Here is a 6,570-nt window from a genome sequence, read left to right as displayed (position 1 = left end):
GTTCTCTGTACATTTTCTAGGTCGGCAATTTCACCTGCCTTGAAAGGTGCTGTTAGAGTGCAGCAATATTCCAGCCTAGATAGAACAAGTGATCTGAAGAGTGTCATCATGGGCTTGGCATCCCTCGTTTTGAAGGTTCTCATTATCCATCCTGTCATTCTTCTAGCAGATGCGATCGATACAATGTTATGGTCCTTGAAGGTGAGATCCTCCGACATGATCACTCCCAGGTCTTTGACGTTGGTGTTTCGCTCTATTTTGTGGCCAGAATTTGTTTTGTACTCTGATGAAGATTTAATTTCCTCGTGTTTACCATATCTGAGTAATTGAAATTTCTCATCGTTGAACTTCATATTGTTTTCTGCAGCCCACTGAAAGATTTGGTTGATGTCCGCCTGGAGCCTTGCAGTGTCTGCAATGGAAGACACTGTCATGCAGATTCGGGTGTCATCTGCAAAGAAAGACACGGTGCTGTGGCTGACATCCTTGTCTATGTCAGATATGAGGATGAGGAACAAGATGGGAGCGAGTACTGTGCCTTGTGGAACAGAGCTTTTCACCGTAGCTGCCTCGGACTTTACTCTGTTGACTACTACTCTCTGTGTTCTGTTAGTGAGGAAATTATAGATCCATCGACCGACTTTTCCTGTTATTCCTTTAGCACGCATTTTGTGCGCTATTACGCCATGGTCACACTCACACTCACACTTCAGATCCCTCACACCTAGCTTCAGATCCCTCACACCTAGCTTCAGATCTCTCACATCTTGCTTCAGATCTCTCACACCTAGCTTCAGTTCTCTCACACCAAGCTTCAGATTTCTCACACCTAGCTTTAGATCCCTCACACCTAGCTTCAGATCTCTCACACCTAGCTTCAGATCCCTCACACATAGCTTCAGATCTCTCACACCTAGCTTCAGATCTCTCACACCAAGCTTCAGATTTCTCACACCTAGCTTTAGATCCCTCACACCTAGCTTCAGATCTCTCACACCTAGCTTCAGATCCCTCACACATAGCTTCAGATCTCTCACACCTAGCTTCAGATCTCTCACACCTAGCTTCAGATCCCTCACACCTAGCTTCAGATCTCTCACACCTAGCTTCAGATCCCTCACACCTAGCTTCAGATCTCTCACACCTAGCTTCAGATCCCTCACACCTAGCTTCAGATCTCTCACACCCAGCTTCAGATCTTTCACACCACGCTTCAGATCCCTCACACCTAGCTTCAGATCTCTCACACCTTGCTTCAGATCTCTCACACCTAGCTTCAGTTCTCTCACATCAAGCTTCAGATCTCTCACACCTAGCTTCAGATCCCTCACACCTAGCTTCAGATCTCTCACACCTAGCTTCAGATCCCTCACACCTCGCTTCAGATCTTTCACACCTAGCTTCAGATCCCTCATACCTAGCTTCAGATCCCCCACACATAGCTTCATATCTCTCACACCTAGCTTCAGATCCCTCACACCTAGCTTCAGATCCCTCACACCTTTCTTTAGATCCCTCACACCAAGTTTCAGATCCCTCACACCTAGCTTCAGATCCCTCACACCTAGCTTCAGATCACTCACACCTAGCTTCATATCCCTCACACCTAGCTTCAGATCCCTCACACCTAGCTTTAGATCCCTCACACCAAGCTTCAGATCCCTCACACCTAGCTTCAGATCCAATCACACCTAGCTTCAGGTCCCTGACACCTAGCATCAGATCCCTCACACCTAGCTTCAGATCCCTCACACCTAGCTTCAGATCCCCCACACATAGCTTCAGATCCCTCACACCTAGCTTCAGGTCCCTCACACCTAGCTTCAGATCCCCCACACATAGCTTCAGATCCCTCACACCTAGCTTCAGGTCCCTCACACCTAGCTTCAGATCCCTCACACGTAGCTTCAGATCTCTCACACCTAGCTTCAGATCCCTCACACCTAGCTTCAGATCCCTCACACCTAGCTTCAGGTCCCTCACACCTAGCTTCAGATCCCTCACACGTAGCTTCAGATCTCTCACACCTAGCTTCAGATCTCTCACACCTAGCTTCAGATCCCTCACACCTAGCTTCAGGTCCCTCACACCTAGCTTCAGATCCCTCACACCTAGCTTCAGATCTCTCACACCTAGCTTCAGGTCCCTCACACCTAGCTTCAGATCCCTCACACCTAGCTTCAGATCTCTCCCACCTAGCTTCAGGTCCCTCACACCTAGCTTCAGATCCCTCACACCTAGCTTCAGATCTCTCACACCTAGCTTCAGATCCCTCACACCTAGCTTCAGATCTCTCACACCTAGCTTCAGGTCCCTCACACCTAGCTTCAGATCCCTCACACCTAGCTTCAGGTCCCTCACACCTAGCTTCAGATCTCTCACACCTAGCTTCAGATCCCTCACACCTAGCTTCAGATCTCTCACACCTAGCTTCAGGTCCCTCACACCTAGCACTACAGAGGCACTGTAGTGCGCGCGCAGGCAGTAAGGTTGGTCAATTAACACTAACATTGTCTATTCATTAAGTATAACTCCAGGTATATACGTGTAGGTACACAGGCGTTTATTCAGCAAGTAAGTATAGCTCCAGTAATACACAAGTAGGTGCACAGGTGTTAATAAGAAAGTATAGCTCCAGGTATACACGAGTAGGTGCACAGGTGTTTACTCAGTAAGTACAGCTCCAGGTATGCACGAGTAGGCGCACAGGTGTTTACTCAGTAAGTATAGCTCCAGGTATACACATGTAGTTGCACAGGTGTTTACTCATTAAGTATAGCTCCAGGTATACACGAGTAGGTGCACAGGTGTTTACACAGTAAGTATAGATCCAGGTATGCACGAGTAGGTGCACAGGTGTTTACACAGTAAGTATAGATCCAGGTATACACGAGTAGGTGCACAGGTGTTTACACAGTAAGTATAGATCCAGGTATGCACGAGTAGGTGCACAGGTGTTTACACAGTAAGTATAGATCCAGGTATACACGAGTAGGTGCACAGGTGTTTACACAGTAAGTATAGATCCAGGTATGCACGAGTAGGTGCAAAGGCATAGGCAGGGTACTCCCGGTACAGGCTGTCTCGGTACATAGCAGCATGCACGTGGAGTCTATGATAGGCCCATAAGCCTGGCAGCGAGATTATCCCTCCCTCTCCCCCTCCCTCTCCTCCTCCCTCTCCCCTCGCTTGACTCGGCTGGCAGGATAGTAACGCACACACGCACACACACCCTACCATAACGTTTACGTCTCACATACCCACTCATACCAACACATACCCACACATACCCACAGTTCACACTCTCCTTGTACCTCCCATACCTATCTCTTTACCTCCCTCCCTCTCTCTTTCCCTCCATTCCTTCCTCTGCTCCTCCTCCTCCTATACCTCCTCCGTCTTCCCCCACCTCCCCTCCATTCCTACCTACCTCCCCTACCCCTCTCTTTCCCTCTCTCCCTCTCTTTTTCCCTCCCTTCCTCCTCCTGGTTCTCCTCCTATACCTCCTCCATCTTCCCCACCTACCCTCCATTCTCCCCCTCCTTTTCCCCTCGCCTCCTGGGCCCCACACACTCTAACACTCCTCCCCCCTCTCTCTCTCTTCCTTTCTAACTCACACTCAACCACACTTTCTATCTCTCTCTCTCTATCCTTCTTCTCCTCTTTCTCTAACTCTCTAGCTCACACTCAAACACACTCTCTGTCCCTCTCTATCATCCTCCTCCTATACCTCCTCCATTTTCCCCCTCACCTCCTCTTCCTTCTCCTCCTCCCTCTCCCCTCTCCTCCGAGGCCTGCAAGCACACTAAAGGCTGATCTTCCCCAACTCACATGCTCCACACACTCTGACTCTCCCTTCCCCCTCTCTCTCTAACTCACACTCAACCACACTCCCTGTTTCTCTTCATCCCACTTCTCCCCCTCTTCATCTTCCTTCTCATCCTCCCTACTCCTTCTGCTACCCTCCCCCCATTACTCTGTTTGCGGTCTTCTTTGTCCTTCCCCGATCTTCATGACTTTGCATTTGGTAGGGTTGAACACGAGAGGCAGTTGCTGGACCACGTGTCCAGCGAGCCTGTCCAGGTCTGTTTGTAGTCCTGTTTGATCCTCATCTGGTTTAATTCTGCTCATAAACTTCACATCATCTGTGAACAAGGATACTTCCGAGTCTATGCCTTTCATCATGTCATTCACATATACCAAAAATAGCACTGGTCCTAGGACCGACCCCTGTGAGACCCCGCTCATCACTGGCGCCTACTTTGATACCTCATCATGTACCATGACTCGCTGCTGTTTCCCTGTCAGGTATTCTCTGATCCATTGCAGTGCCCTTCCTGTTATATGCGCCTGATCCTTCAGCTTCTGCACTTATCTCCTGTGAGGAACTGTGTCGAAGGCCTTCCTGCAGTCTAGGAAAATGCAATCAACCCACCCCTCTCTCTCGTGTCTTACTTCTGTTACCTTGTCATAAAACTCCAGAAGGTTTGTGACACAGGATTTGCCTTCCATGAATCCGTGCTGGTTGTCGTTTATAATCTTGTTCCGCTCCAGGTGCTCCTCCACTCTCCTCCTGGTAATTATCCATGACTTTACATACTATACATATCAGACACTGGTGTGTAGTTTAGTACCTCGTTCCTGTCTCCTTTCCTGAAAATGGGGACTACATTTGCCGTCTTCCATACCTCAGGTAGTTGCCCAGTTTCAAGGGATGTATTGAAGATTGTGGTTTGTGGTACACACAGCATCTCTGCTCCTTCTCTAAGGACCCACGGAGAGATGTCCGGTCCCACCGCCTTTGAGGTATCAAGGTCACTTAGCAGCTTCTGCATCTCCTCCTCCATTGTGTGTGTCATCCAACACTTGTTGGTATATTCCCTGTTGGTGTTCCCCTCTGTGCTGTCTTCCCAGAGCCCTTCTTGTCTCCACTGTAAGTACTTCTTTAAGTCTCGTGTTGAGGTCCTCGCATACTTCATGATTGTTTATTGTGAGTTCCTCACCTTCTTTCGTCAGCCTGATCACCTGGTCTTTGACTGTCGTCTTCCTCCTGATGTGGCTATACAGCAGTTTCGGGTCAGACTTGACTTTCGATGTTATGTTGTTTTCGTACTGTCGTTAGGCCACCCTCCTTACCTGTGCTTTCTTGTTCTTGGCTCTTTCACTAATCTCGTTATTTTCCTGTGTTCTTTGTCTTCTGCACTTTTTCCATTCTCTAGTGTACTTAGTTTTTGCCTCCCTACACCTTCGGGAATACCAGGGGCTGGTTCTGGTCTTCTCATTATTTCTGTTGACCATGGAAACAAACCTTTCCTCTGCCTCCTTGCATTTTGCTATTACATATTCCATCATTTCGTTTATTGACTTTCCTACCAGTTCTCTGTCCCACTGAACCTCCTACAGGGAGTTCCTCATACCTGTGTAGTCCCCCCTTTTGTAGTTTGACTTTTCCCATTCGACTCCTCTTACCCTATCCACTTGGGGCTCCACTGAGTATTCAAAACAGAGAACCACGTGATCACTAGCTCAAAGAGGCCACTCTTATGAAATGTCCTAAATGTCTGAACTGCTCAGAGGGAACATAAGGTCCAGTTTTGCTGGTTCATCCTCCCCTCTCTCTCTGGTAGTGTCCTTAACATATTGATGCATGAGGTTTTCCAGTACCACATTCATCATCTTGGCTCTCCATGTTTCGGGACCCCCATGTGGTTCCAGGTTTTCCCAATCGATCTCCCTGTGGGAGAGAATGTGTGTGTGTGTGTGTGTGTTTGTATGTGTGTGTTTGTGTGTATGTGTGTGTGTGTGTATTTGTGTGTGTGTGTGGCAGAGGAAGGAGGGTGGGAAGGAGGGGGAGTAAATAGAGACAGGGGAGGGGAGAATATGGAGAGAGAGAGAGAGAGAGAGAGAGAGAGAGAGAGAGAGAGAGAGAGACAGAGAGAGAGAGACAGACAGACAGACAGAAGGAGAGAAGGAGTGGGGGAGGGAGAGAATGGGGATTGTCCATATGTGTGTGTGTGTGTGTGTGTGTGTGTATGTAAGAAACATACACCTCTCTCCAGGATGTTATTAGCAGGGTGACACATACTTCCGCTCCCACCACCCACTTGTTTCTCTCCTGGTAAAAGTAAACATGAGAATGCTTATCACTCACTGACCCCCCCCCCCACACACACACACATACACACACACACACAGACAATCACACCCTCACACACACACACACACACACACACACACACACACACACACACACACACACACACACACACACACACACACACACACACACACACACACACACACACACACACACACACACACACACACACACACACACACACACACACACATACACACACATACACACTGACATGTATAGTATGCAAAATCATGGAGAAGATTATCAGGAGAAGAGTGGTGGAACACCTAGAAAGGAATGATCTCATCAACAGCAGCCAGCATGGTTTCAGGGACGGGAAATCCTGTGTCACAAACCTACTGGAGTTCTATGACATGGTGACAGCAGTAAGACAAGAGAGAGAGGGGTGGGTGGATTGCATTTTCTTGGAC

Source organism: Cherax quadricarinatus, chromosome 70 (genome assembly GCF_038502225.1).
Source record: "Cherax quadricarinatus isolate ZL_2023a chromosome 70, ASM3850222v1, whole genome shotgun sequence".
In the NCBI taxonomy this organism is placed as follows: domain Eukaryota; kingdom Metazoa; phylum Arthropoda; class Malacostraca; order Decapoda; family Parastacidae; genus Cherax; species Cherax quadricarinatus.
Note: the sequence above shows the minus strand (reverse complement) of the source record.